This window comes from Bufo bufo, chromosome 9 (assembly GCF_905171765.1).
Source record: "Bufo bufo chromosome 9, aBufBuf1.1, whole genome shotgun sequence".
Classification (NCBI taxonomy): domain Eukaryota; kingdom Metazoa; phylum Chordata; class Amphibia; order Anura; family Bufonidae; genus Bufo; species Bufo bufo.
In genome coordinates this window covers 218,970,509-218,985,056 of record NC_053397.1, presented here as the reverse complement: position 1 = coordinate 218,985,056, position 14,548 = coordinate 218,970,509, and the positions used below count along the sequence as shown (strand labels likewise).

Below are 14,548 nucleotides of genomic sequence, written 5' to 3'. Positions count from 1 at the left end.
GAATTCAATCAGATAAGAGACTCCTTAAAAATACAGAAATGCTATTTTTATTCATGCGGAAATAGGATGAGCGAGAAGCCAAGAACAACATTATCTTCTTTCCTTATCCTAAAAAAAGGATCTCGGCGTCCGCCTTTTATACAAACATGGAGGGTTTAGTATCATCTGGTATTAAAGGAAGCGTCCAGTCTGATGCACACAGAGCTGGCCGACTGTATAATAAATGATCTTATCCGGGGCGGACTGGTCATAGACCCTACAGTGGAATTTCCCGGTGGGCCAATGCCCGGGGGGCCGCCTGAGCCCTCCTCATGGCTGTTGGCTGGATACATAACGATCTGAAGCTCTCACTATTAATTAATGCTATGTACATCAGGTAATTCTGTATCTGTCCGCCGGCCGCAGGTGGCCTCCTGAATTCTCTGTATCGCCATCCTCAGTATGGTGATATGGGGATACGGGGGAAGTCAGTATTTTATACTGCACTACGGTATTGCTGGCCTTGGCTACTTGTGTTCTACCTGCCTACCAGTTTTTATATGTGTAATTTATTTCTTTGTATAAATGGAAATCATACAATTTTCTAATATACATGTATTTGAAGGTAATCTGTCAGCAGATCTGTACCTATGACACTGGCTGACCAGTTACATGTGCTCTTGGCAGTTGAAGACATCTGTGTTGGTCCCATCTTCATATGTCCTGCATTACTGAGAAAAATGATGGTTTATTATATGCAAATAAGTCTCTAGGAGCAACAGGGGCGTTGTCATTACACCTAGCGGCTCTGGTCTGTCTGCACTTTGACAGGGAAAGGTGTAATATATAATATATATATATATATATATATATACACACACATACACATACACACACACAGTCCTGATCAAAAATTTAAGACCACTTGAAAAATGGCAAACAATCCTATGTAGCATGGCTGGATCTTAACGAGGTTCCAAGTGGAGCTTCAACATGCAACAGGAAGAAATGGGAGTGAGACAAAACATTTTTTGAGCATTCAATTTAATGAAAACAACTAATAAACTGAAACAGGCTGTTTTTCAGCTGATCAAAAGTTTAGGACCACACCTCCAAAAAAATACTAAACCCCCCCAAAACAGAAATCCAACTTCCAAACATGAACTCAGTAATGAGTAACTCCGCCGTTATTGTTTCGGCATGCTTGATGCAAGCGTTTCCATGAGGTGAGTGGGAACATTTCTCCAAGTGGTGAAGACGGCCGCACGAAGGCCATCTACTGTCTGGAACTGTTGTCCATTTTTGTAAACTTCCCTTGCCATCCATCCCCAAAGGTTCTCAATTGGATTTAGATCAGGGTAACGCGCAGGATGGGCCAAAAGAGTGATGTTATTCTCCTGGAAGAAGTCCCTTGTCCTGCGGGCATTGTGTACTGTAGCGTTGTCCTGTTGAAAAACCCAGTCGTTACCACACAGACGAGGGCCCTCGGTCATGAGGAATGCTCTCTGCAACATCTGGACATAGCCAGCGGCCGTTTGACGCCCCTGCACTTCCTGAAGCTCCATTGTTCCACTAAAGGAAAAAGCCCCCCAGACCATTATGGCGCCCCCTCCACTGTGGCGCGTAGAAAACATCTCAGGTGGGATCTGCTTGTCATGCCAGTAACGTTGGAAACCATCAGGACCATCAAGGTTACATTTTTTTCTCATCAGAGAATAAGACTTTCTTCCACCTTTGAATGTCCCATGTTTGGTGCTCTCTTGCAAAGTCCAAACGAGCAGTTCTGTGGCGTTCAAGGAGACGAGGTCTTTGAAGACGTTTTCTGTTTTTGAAGCCCCTCAGTCTCAGATGCCGTCTGATGGTTATGGGGCTGCAGTCAGCACCAGTAAGGGCCTTAATTTGGGTTGAGGATCGTCCAGTGTCTTGACGGACAGCCAATTGGATCCTCCGGCTCAGTGCTGGTGAAATTGTTTTTGGGTCTTCCACTTTTTTGTTCCATAACCCTCAGGATCATTTAAGAAATTCCAAATGACTGTCTTACTGCGTCCCACCTCAGCAGCGATGGCGCGCTGTGAGAGACCCCGCTTATGCAGCTCAACAACCCGACCACGTTCAAAAAGGGAGAGTTTTTTTGACTTTGCCATCACAACGTGTGACTACCTGACAGAGAAGGACAATGAATCCACATCTTTGCACAGATTTGACCTTTTAAAGGCATGTGGTCCTAAACTTTGGATCAGCTGAAAAACAGCCTGTTTCAGTTTATTCGTTGTTTTCAATTAATTGAATGCTCAAAAAATGTTTTGTCTCACTCCCATTTCTTCCTGTTGCATGTTGAAGCTCTACTTGGAACCTCGTTAAGATCCAGCCATGCTAAATAGGATTTTTTGCCATTTTTCAAGTGGTCTTAAACTTTTGATCAGGACTGTATTTATATATATATATATATATATATGTAATAAAACTGATATTAAATAAAATGTATATAGGCACACCACCTTCTGGAAAGATATGGCTATACACCTTAGATAATTTACACATTTATTAACATCAAATACAATAAAAGTAAAAAATAAAAATGAAAACAAAAATACTGAGCACAATAAATAAATGGATTAGAAGTAGATAATAATCATGTACTTAGCAGGTCTGCAATTCATTTATTTTGATCATAATCGATAAAAATGTACTTAAAAAAAAATAAATAAATATATATATATATATATATATATATATATATATATATATATACACACACACATACAGTACAGACCAAAAGTTTGGACACACCTTCTCATTCAAAGAGTTTTCTTTATTTTCATGACTATGAAGGCATCAAAACTATGAATTAACACATGTGGAATTATATACATAACAAACAAGTGTGAAACAACTTAAAATATGTCATATTCTAGGTTCTTCCAAGTAGCCACCTTTTGCTTTGATTACTGCTTTGCACACTCTTGGCATTCTCTTGATGAGCTTCAAGAGGTAGTCCCCTGAAATGGTCTTCCAACAGTCTTGAAGGAGTTCCCAGAGATGCTTAGCACTTGTTGGCCCTTTTGCCTTCACTCTGCGGTCCAGCTCACCCCAAACCATCTCGATTGGGTTCAGGTCCGGTGACTGTGGAGGCCAGGTCATCTGGCGCAGCACCCCATCACTCTCCTTCATGGTCAAATAGCCCTTACTTTCAAAGTTTTCCCAATTTTTCGGCTGACTGACTGACCTTCATTTCTTAAAGTAATGATGGCCACTCGTTTTTCTTTACTTAGCTGCTTTTTTCTTGCCATAATACAAATTCTAACAGTCTATTCAGTAGGACTATCAGCTGTGTATCCACCTGACTTCTCCTCAACGCCACTGATGGTCCCAACCCCATTTATAAGGCAAGAAATCCCACTTATTAAACCTGACAGGGCACACCTGTGAAGTGAAAACCATTTCAGGGGACTACCTCTTGAAGCTCATCAAGAGAATGCCAAGAGTGTGCAAAGCAGTAATCAAAGCAAAAGGTGGCTACTTTGAAGAACCTAGAATATGACATGTTCAGTTGTTTTACACTTGTTTGTTATGTATATAATTCCACATGTTCATATTTCATAGTTTTGATGCCTTCATAGTCATGAAAATAAAGAAAACTCTTTGAATGAGAAGGTGTGTCCAAACTTTTGGTCTGTAGTGTATATATATATATATATATATATATATATATATATATATATAAAAAAAGGATTTTATTTTTTCCCTCATTCTTATTCTGGATTCTAAGTGAGACAAATATTCATTATTTTTTATATATATATATATATATATATATATATATATATATATATATATATTTTAATTTTTTTTTTAAGTACTTCATTTTTATCGATTATGAGCTGTGATCAAAACTAAACAAATGAATTACGGACATACTTGTATTGGATGTTAAAAAACTTGTGAAATTATGTAAGGTGTATAGCCATATCTATCCAGAAGGTGGTGTGCCTATATACATTTAAAGAGGTTGTCCGGGTTCAGAGCTGAACCCGGACATACCCTTGTTTTCACCCAGGCAGCCCCCCTGAGGCTAGCATCAGAGCATCTCATGCTAAATCGCGCAGGGCACGGGTTATTTTGCCTTCAATAAACACACTGCCGGGCGGAAACTTTCCGGCCGGCAGTGTGTTCGGTGACGTCACCGGCTCTGATGGGCGAGCTTTAGCCGTTCTACTGACTAGAGCAGCGCTAAATCCCGCCCATCAGTGCCGGTGACGTCACCAGGGTTCCTGGCAGCCCCATGGAGAGCCCCGGTACGTCACCGAATCTCCAAAAAATACCTTTGCACGGCACGATTTAGCGCAGGGCAAAGGAGAGCATTGGAGCATGAACTGCTCCAATGCTCAAGTCAGGGGGGCTACCGGGGGGAAAATGGAGGGATGTCCGGGTTCAGCTCTGAACCAGAACAACCCCTTTAATTTAATAACAGGTGCAATTATGTTTTCACTGCCTGGTCCTGTCAATCAAAGAGCAAAGGGCACAGCAGTTGCAGAGAGAGAAGCCTCTAGGTGTAATGGTAACGCCCCCGTTGCTCATAGAGGCTCATTTGCATATATTAAAACATCATTTTCTTCCCAGCAATGCGGGCACATATGAACATGGGACCAACACAGATGTTTTCAGCTTCCAAGGTACAAAACTGCTGACAGATGCCTTTTAAAATCCTGCATACACACCTTTCTTATAACAGGCGGTTGACCACTATATGCAGGAGAATGGTATAGCCCATGTATCAATCCTGTGTAATGTATCTATGGCCTAACGGAAACATGGCAGCAGTCATGTGACACTCTTCACATCATATAACCCTTGACATTCAGTTAGCAGCAGTGTTGCATGACATATACAGTATTCGCTGGGTCAGCACACAGGAAACATCCATGTGATAAGTACCTAAGACTAGTGATGGAATCATGATTTGTATTGTGGTTATTACATTAACTAAATTACTCTGTGTACTCATATGGCAGCCCATCTGTAGGTGAATTGAAAAATGGCTGTTTGTCTGTAGGTGATGTTGCAAAAATGACTGCCTGTCTCTAGGTGATGTCGTCATGTAGTAAATAAAGTTTACACAGATCTGTTTGTACACAGACACTGACCGATATGATGCTACAGGTAGTCATACTGTATATACTGTACATGTCCTGCTCCTCAATACACTACTATTCATCTGTTAGGTACCTGGGGAGTAACCTGAAAGCCAGGTCTCATGATACTTGTGAGGGTCACATGACGGCTCAACTGACTGCATTGATACATTGTTGCGAACCCATGAGGGGAGCTTTACAGCCTCGGGCTATAAAAAAGGAATGTTTCCATTCACTGACAACAAGCAGAGAATAACTTATTTACAAGAGACTACACAAGACAACTTAGCAAAATCCCTTGAACATTGGGTTGTGTATATCGTTCAAACGTGAAACTCTAGTTTTGCGACGGCAGAAAGATTTGTCATTGATGCGTTATTTATACGGAAAATGACTCAGTACTGACAACTGCTGCTCAGCCTGAGAGGTGGTGGCCCCAGGATACACACCAAAATGATGGTTAGGAGGGCGCATACAGGAGTGTGGGGTTCACTAATGAGCACACTTTCTAAGATGCACCCAGTCTTGGCTGCTTGACTTTCTGGGGGCAGTGGTGTCGATGCAGAAGGGTATGTCCTCTGCTATGTGCCCTTCTGCATGTGGGACCGGTGCCCAAGGACACGACATCTGACCACAGGTCAACATATAGTGTAGGTTACCTCTATGTATCATCATTACACACAAGTCCTCGGTGGACTGTCTCAAAAGTATCATTCCTAGTGCGGGCTCTGAAGTTCTGTGGTGCCCCTTCATCAGAGAGCGCCCTCTACAGCTGGGAGTATGTACCTCTCCTTATGTACCACGGATTTCTGCTGAACCATATTTCCATGGATCCATTAAAGGAGTTTTTGAGATTTTTGTACTGATGACCTATCCGCTGATCGGCTGTTTGAGAAGGCAGCGGCGCTCGCGGCAGCACCGTGGCCGTCTCGCAGCTTGTCCTAGGACAGCGACGACACGTTCTTGTGTCAAGTGAATGGGGCTGAGCGCGATACCAAGCACAGCCGCTTTACAATGTATGGCGCTGTGCTTGGTGAGATGCGAGAAGCCAGCGACACTCACAGGAGCGCTGGTGCCTTCTCAAACAGATGATCAGCGGGGGTCCTGGGTGTCGGACCCCCACAGATCAGATACTGATGACCTATCCAGAGGCAGTAAAATCCTGAAAAACCCTTTTAAAAATCTAATGTGTACAAGAGAGATCTGACTGCCCCTAAAGGATCAGGAAGTTAGGGCCTTGTTCACATGTTTGACGTCCGTGGAAAAATCCATCCATGTTTCATCTGGAAGAACCTGTGTGTCCGTTTTTTGCCTTCCGTGTATCATCTTATCATAGGTATCTGTCAAAAGACCCCCGGATGCCACGGACACTGCTCAGCTAAAAAATTCATTTCCAGAGCATCTCCTACTAATGGTCCTTGAAATACCACTGACGGAATACGGACGCCGTCCGTGTTGTGTCAGTGGTTTTTCACGGACCCATGGACTTCAATGGGCGCGTTTGTTGCACATCATGGTCTAAAGTAGAGCATGTCTCACGCTCAGTGGAAAACCACTGATTGGAGGCAATAGGTGCGTGTGTTGTCCGTGAAGAACATGGACTGAAGTGTGAAGGAGGACATAGATTTTATTCCTGAAAGATGAGCCGTGCCATAGGGGTAGAGTATCCCTTCAGCAATACATGCTGAGTGGGGGCTTCCGGGGGTCTTTTGACAGATATCTGAAGTGTATGATAAGATTTAGTATGTTGTGTCAGGTTTTCAGGACCAGAAAATCTACGGGGATTCAGGGTCCCATAGAATTCTGTCACTAGGGCAGTTGCACCAATAGAAATTATTTCCCCTAATAGCTGGGGCGTCCCACCTACAAAAAGAGTGCCAGTTCCCAAATCCGTGCCAATGCAAAGTGGCTGCTTGTTACATAGGCTATAGTGGAGCAATGGCTCTTCCATCATATTCTAAATGGAGAAAGCCGAGCCCACGGAAATCAAGGCGGCTGGCGGCATGTGTGTCACGCTCTGTGTATACAGCTCCCATGCAGTCCAATGTGTCTCCATAGATACAGACTACAAACAAACTCTATGCAGACTGATTCTGCTGCCATGTGATGAGCAGTCCATATACATTGGAAAGACTAGGCGACCATCTAATGTGTATGGTGGCATTAGAGCTCATACATTGGGGGAGTTCAGTTGGATTTCTAAATGCCCGATCCTTTTGTTCTCGGGGATATATACAAGCACGCTTGGCCAAGCTGAGGGGGCACGTGTATGTGGTAGCTCAGCCAGCTCTACTCTCCTTCTTCTGTATCCCCTTACAGAGGAAAAAAAGAGGAAACAGAGAACATCATCAGACTACACAGGGTTTGTTTGTAGTCTGTAACCATGGAGACACAGAGACCTGCATACGATTACTTAATCAAGGCTATTTTCATAACTGCATTGTTGCAAATAACGTTTATAAAATTGCCCACAGCCTTGGGCCTCATCCACACGACCGTTCTGAAAATTGCGGATCTGAAAAACACGGATGGTGTCCGTGTGCGTTCCCCAATTTGCGGAACGGTGCGGACAGCCATTGATATAACTGCCTATTCTTGTCCGCAAAACGAACAAGAATAGGACAGGTTATATTTTTTTGGTGGACCACGAAACGGAGCAACGGATGCGGACAGCACACGGAGTGCTGTCCGCATCTTTTGCGGCCCCGTTGAAGTGAATGGGTCCGCATCCGAGCCGCAAATACTGCGGCTCGGATGCGGACCAAAAACAACGGCCGTGTGCATGAGGCCTTAAGTGAACAAACGGTGCATTCTTTTGTTACCTTGCTTTGTGCACATATCAGTACAGGAATAGTGGCGTCATCTCCCTTTAAATGCATGCAGCTCTATCGTTTGACTATTTCCTGCTTGCGGTGTCACAAAAGCTTAATATAATATTCTGCAAGACATGAAACCACGACAGTGGAAAATATTAAACTTATCGTTCTTTCGAATTTACCACCAGATTACAATCCACATCCTGCAAACTGTCTGCTGCCCCTGGCGAATATCAACCGCTTCTGACACCAGAGAAGAATCAGAGATTACAGCTCTTGTGATACATCCATGTGACAAATGCTAACAATGTAACTGTCGCTATTTCCTATTAACCCCCTGAAAGTCGGGACCGTCCCTCACTCGTCTCCTGCTACACGTTAAAGCCTTTTCCTCTGTGCTTAGAGCAAGCGGGGGGTCGTAAAAAGACATGAAGAAAAGACACAAAAACATACAGCGTCAGTACACTAACACACTGTCACGAAAAAAAAAAACCCAGCTGAATGAATAGGAAGTCGAACATTCCCCCCCTCCCTCCAAAAAAATAAAAATAAAAAATCTTACGTCTTGCAACGTTGGCTGAGATTTGGATCTGGAAACAATGAAGCCACTCAATGCGCTGTATCCCGAAGTTCTCTCTTTGTCAGGAACACAAGGGCTCACACCCACCGCTCCTGCAGAAGGGTCGCCCCATTCCTAGAGGTTGAGGAATCAGGATGGGGGCCATTACCTCTGTTCTCTTCTGAAGGAATCTGGCCGCAATTCCACAGAGGATCAATTAAATATTAGGCTAGCCCCTCTCATTGCAAACGTGGAGGGGGGCAGGGGGTTAACTATTGGTTGCATTTCTTTCTTCTCTCCATCCGCACTCAGGTTTTCTACAATCAGATGTTTCCCATTAGGGGCCCACATGGGGGTCTTTATATGGATTCATGTTCATCAAGTCACTGAGCTGAATAACCTCACTTTCTCCTAAAGCAGAACAAATGGAGGAAGTCATGGGGGGGGCGTGGGGGGGTCTATATTTTTGGAAAAGAGGTGAAGTTATTCTGCCAGTATAAAGATTCCCAAATTCCTCCCTTTTTCCAGAGCTGATCCCATTGTGGGAAAGCGATATAGGAATGGGGCTCGATAGCACGGCGCGTTTTATCTGCAAGGAAACAGCTGCAGATATTCCATAGGATGCAAGCAGCAGCCCCAGCACGCTCTCACGCCCCTCGGTCAGTCGTCAGGTTAATAAAATGAAGGGAAATGTGGAGGGCAGGAACGGTCTTACCTTGGAGATGTCTGGCTGCCCGGCTCCCGCAGGTTTGCAGACTGTACATGGAGCTGCGTGTGTGGAAGTGCCTGCCAGTGGGATGGTCCTACATTCTTACTTCATCAGCCAGATGCTGACACTGTCTTTCTTAAGGAGTATGAAAAATCCGCCTTGTAGAAAACTTTCTTCGGTGTCTTCTCACTGCCCTTTCCTTCCTTAAGAAGAGAAGAAGAAGAAGAAAGATTTATACAGCTTCCATCTCAAACGTGTCTTGGACAATACACAACGCATTTCTTGAAATGGATTCTTAAAGGGGATTTACCCCTCCCCCCTTTCTAATTGCAAAATATTAATTTTCATTTTGCTTTCTTTGATGTGGATGGATCTTCAATGCCTCCCAGCAGAGACGAGCGGCTCGAAGGGGTATATTAGGAAATTGCAGAAATAACAATCCCCCAGTGTAACGAAGTGATCGGAGATACATTTTCACGTAGCATCTCTTCATCTACTCTCTGCAGCAGAATATAGATGCTGTTTATGGTGGTCTGCGTTATGTTATAATATACTGTCAGAATCAACCTCCTTACAACTGGGAGCAAACAACATTTTCCACGTCTTCCTTTTCTTTGCTGTCAGCAGAATACATAAGACATTTAAAGGGATTGTCCGGTTTCCATTATTGATGACCTACCCCAAGTGAAAAGGGCGGAGTAGCTGTGGTTGCGCCGCACCAACCCTGCAATGCTGACAATCAAGAGAATGCAGCGGTCACACAAACGCAGGGGGTCTCTTCAAACAGATCAGGGATGTCAATCTGATATTGATGACCTCCCCTGAGGATAGATGTCACGGACGTTCCGGCGACAGGTGACAGGAGATCGGTGAGACTGGCAACACGTGGTTTGATCAGACATGTTTTCCGTTTGGATCAAATGACGTCTGTGTTGTTTCTGGTGATCGCCGCACCTTCTTTCCCCAGGTGTGGCTATTATGGTCATTTAACCTTCTCTATTTATAGTTGCTTCTCCCACAATGCTGTGCGGTTTATAGCTTCTGTTTGGACCTTTGGATAGATTGTGGTTGGATCTCGGGTGAGTTCCTGGTGCCTCCATAGCCTCTTTGGAGTTAAGTCTTTCCTTTCCCTTTTGTATGGGTTCTGCGTGTTGCATTTCCCTATTGTTTGTATCAGGCCCGTAGGAGACTCCTGTTCGTCCTTCCTTTTAGAGGAACATGTAGTCTCTTCCCTGCCATTTGTACCAGGGTCCTATAGGGCTTGATAGGACTCTAGGTATTCCTGCGTATGAACTCACCTACCTTTGGGATCTGTTCATACTGGTAGTCAGTCAGGGTTTTGGTTAGGGTTTTCTCTAGGAGGTGTCCATCTTCCTCCCCCTAGTTCTCAGGTCTGATTCCCTGTTCCCCCTTCCCTCCTATGCTCGGTGTGGTGCTTCCCTCCCACACCGAAGCGTGACAATAGATCATCAATATGGGGGAAGTCGGACAACCCCTTTAAGGTTGTCTGTGTTCAGACTCCATAGTTCTGTTTGGTGCCTGTCAGCAGAATAAAGAGGTTTATGGTGGCCTGTCGACAGACACTGTAGTTCTATTCACAGCATGTCAGCAGAGTATAGAAGATGTTTAAGGTGGTCTAGCAAAATAATTCTGTTTGGAGCCTGTCAGCAGAATACAGAAGATGTCTATGGCAGCCTGTGGTCCTGTTTGAAACCTGCCAGTAGAATACAGAACTGGTTTAGGATGGTCTGTTGTTGGACAATGTGGTTGTTTGGAGCCTGTCAGCAGAATACTAAAGATGTTCAAGGTGGTCTGCAGTTGAACAATGTGGTTCTTTTTGGAGCCTGTCAGCAGAATACCGATGACCTTTACGGTGGCTCTGTTTGGAGCAGAATACAGAAGATGTCTACGGCTGCCTAGGGTTAAACAATGTGGTTCTGTTTGAAGCCTGTCAGCAGAATACAGAAGATGCTTAAGGTGGTCAAATATGGTAAGGCTGGGCCCCCCTCTTGCCCTGGGCCCCATAGCAGTTGCATGGTCTGCCGCTATGGTGCTTACGCCCCTGTCTACAGCCTACACACAGCTGCAAATAGATCGCCCCCTTGTGGCAGCGACAGGCAACTGAGATTTTAAAGTAAGTGTGTGTGTGTGTGGGGGGGGGGGGGGGGGGGGGAGACAGTGCTCTTTACTAAACACAAGGGTAACAAATATATTAGGAAAATCATCCAAATCATTTCTGCTCATGAAATTTTGTCACCACCCCAGGAATGCAACCCAGAAATCCATGCACTTCAGTCCAGCGACCACGTTCCCCTCCTTTTTGGACGGTCGCTTTAAATTCATGTTATTAAACACTGGGATGAGCACAGAATATCTGAAATGGCCGATTCCACAGAGAACAAGCTTGCATTTAGCGTCTCTCACATTTTGTCTAGACATGCCATTTTCCCTCCCCCTCCCCCATAAATATGTTGGTGCTTTCCTATAGGACCATTTATATTTTAGGGTTTAATGGTCCTTTAAGCCATTACAGCGGCATCTCTGACCTTTCCAGACGTCCGTACGGCGACAAGCCTCTAACGAGCCGCTCTCCGAATAGCTGCACTTGATGTCGAGAGCTGCTGAAGGGGATGCGAGACTAACACGTCTGATCTAGCCGAAGACACATGACCTCAGATCATACACAGAACTGCAGATGAAACAACAAAAGGGGAAACACGTCTCGAAAAATGAATCCTACATCGCGTCGGAAACTAAAATAGATTCTGGGCGTGCAAATATCACGGGTTAGCATGGCTAGCACGTCTGCAATACTGCAAAAGAAGTCTAAAAGTACAAATCTACAGATACATTCAGTGCATCGATCGCGCAACACAGTTTCGAACGCTCTCCTATGCGGGTTTGTGCAATAGCCCTGTTCATCCTGATCTGCCTGGTGCATGAGCAGCTTACAGAACTAAAAACTGATGGCTTGGACACATGGCCTATTATAGCTATGGTTATTATTACAGACGTGCCCCACATACCGTGTATTGTCACTGGAGGGAAGCAGAATTCGGAGTCATGGTTAAAAACGATTTACTGATTAACGTCCTAATTTATCTGTATAGGGATACTTTGTTTTACTCACTTAAAGGGAACCTGTCACCGGGATTTTGGGTATAGAGCTGAGGACATAGGTTGCTAGATGGCCGCTAGCACATCCACAATATCCAGTCCCCATAGCTCTGTGTGCTTTTATTGTGTAAAAAAAACGATTTGATTCATATGCAAATTAACATAAAAGAGTCATATCTTACTTGTGTCACCAGAGAAGTCATATTTTCAAGCTCTGACTCATCTCAGGTTATTTTGCATATGTATCAAATCATTTTTTTTACACAATAAAAGCACACAGAGCTATGGGGACTGGATATTGCGGATGTGCTAGCGGCCATCTAGCAACCCATGTTCTCAGCTCTATACCCAAAATCCTGGTGACAGGTTCCCTTTAAAAGGGTCTTCTGAGATGTAAATACTGATGACTTACCATCTGGATCTGTGGGGGTCTGACACACAGGACCCCCGCCGATCAGCTGTTTGAGAAGGCACTGGCGCTCCTGAGCATTGCAAAGTATACCATATAGCGGCTATGCTTGGTATCACCCTCATCTCCATTCATTTCAATGGGGCTGAGCTGCACCTAGGCCACGAGACCTATGAACGTGTCGTCACTGGCCTAGGGAAAGCAGTGAGAAGGCCACGGTGTTACTGCAAGCACGGGCGCCTTCTCAAATTGATTGTGGGGGTCCTGGGTGTTGGACCCCCACCGATTAGGTGCTGATGACCTATCCAGAGGACAGGTCATCAGTATTAAAGGGGTTATCCAAGACTAAAAAATGTCCCCCATACGGCCGTGCCCCTCACACTGAATATACTTATGAGTCCCCCTCCGCCTGCCATTGGGTGCTCCCCCGACACCTGATGTTTTTATCCGTGCACGGGGAGAAGCAGCGGCGGCGGTGCGGGGAGCCAGGTAAGTATATTCAGTGTCAGGGGCCCAGGCGCATGGGGGACATTTCTTAGTCTTTAATGAATGGATGATAATTTGGTTGCAAGCAGCCACCACTAGAGGGAGCTAAGTGGCTATCAAGCTAGTACTGAACTCAATTAAAGCAGCTGAGCGCCATCTAGTGGCGGCAAGGAAAGACTATGCACGTAACTCACCTGTTACCATGACGACCACGGAGATCTCAAAAGTGTCTAACTTCCGCATACAATCAGCGCCCTGTAATGAGGAACGATACAATTACTGGAGATAGCGGCTCCACGGACTCATTTACAATTCTATAATATATGCAAGCTCCACGTCTTTCAGCTCATTACAATATCCCATATGGCAAATTAAATCGTTCTGCATTCATACACGAAACCGAGCGCATCAATCTGGAGATCACATATTTGTTATGGATGATATCTGTAGCTGCCCAAACCCAAAAACCGGCAGCATCCGAAAAACTGCGATATTGTGGTTTATTATTATTCGAAATACAATTCTGTAACAGCACAACCGGCAGCGAGGACGCAGACGACAACGAATAAAAGAGGCACCTATGTAAGTTACTGTAACTGGAGTCCATCACAAAGGAACATTTATTACAACGTATCGTTGTAAACGTCATCACGTCTGGTCCTGTCAATCAAAGTGCAGAGGGCGCGGCAGTTGCAGAGAGAGCAGAGTCTTTAGGTGTAATGGTAACGCCCCCATTGCTCCTAGAGGCTCATTTGCATATATTAAAATATCACTTTTCTCAGCAATGCGGGCACATATGAACATGGGACCAACACGGATGTCTTCAGCTACCAAGCACACATGTAACTGGTCAGCCGGTGTCATAGGTACAAAACTGCTGACAGATGCCCTTTAATAAATAAATGATCAGGTCTTTTAATTTTTTTTACCCATTTGTTTGATTTGGTTCTTTATCTACTTTTGGGACTTGTGTGAAAATCTGATGTCATTTTAGGTCAAATTTATGCAGAATATGGAAAATTCTGAAGGATCTATCTATCATCTCTCTCATATCTATGTATCTATCTATCTGTCCATCATCCAGTGGTATATACTATAGGTAATTGCTATAGAGCCCCCAGCTTGAGTGACACTGTTCTACCTGCAACCTGCCGTCACTAGAGGGCGCTCACTGCATACCAATTTGCACAGCACCCATTGAATACTGGCCCTATCAACCAAAATGCAATTAGTGCCCTCTAGTGGTGGCTGCATGTGAATTATCATGAATTAAATAAAAAAGTTTCCCAGTATAGAAATACTACAGCAGTAAGGCTACATTCACACTAGCGTTTTGGCTTC

The 14,548-nt window shown here is 44.4% G+C and overlaps 1 protein-coding gene across 4 annotated transcripts in view; it reads right to left on the bottom strand.

The window, feature by feature from the left end:
- The window catches only part of KANK4 (KN motif and ankyrin repeat domains 4), a 95,435-nt gene extending 83,591 nt beyond the window's left edge, over positions 1 to 11,844 (bottom strand). Inside the window, exons 1-4 of one of the 4 annotated variants that reach the window (XM_040408098.1) lie at positions 11,742 to 11,844; positions 9,202 to 9,398; positions 8,490 to 8,621; positions 7,934 to 8,049 (exon numbers count right to left, since the gene is read on the bottom strand). The gene's annotated coding sequence lies outside the window, so the exon portion shown is untranslated. The remainder of the gene's footprint in view (positions 1 to 7,933; positions 8,050 to 8,489; positions 8,622 to 9,201; positions 9,399 to 11,741) is intronic. The other 3 variants (XM_040408096.1, XM_040408097.1, XM_040408094.1) reach the window with 3 other exon arrangements.
- Positions 11,845 to 14,548: the final 2,704 nt, after the last annotated feature.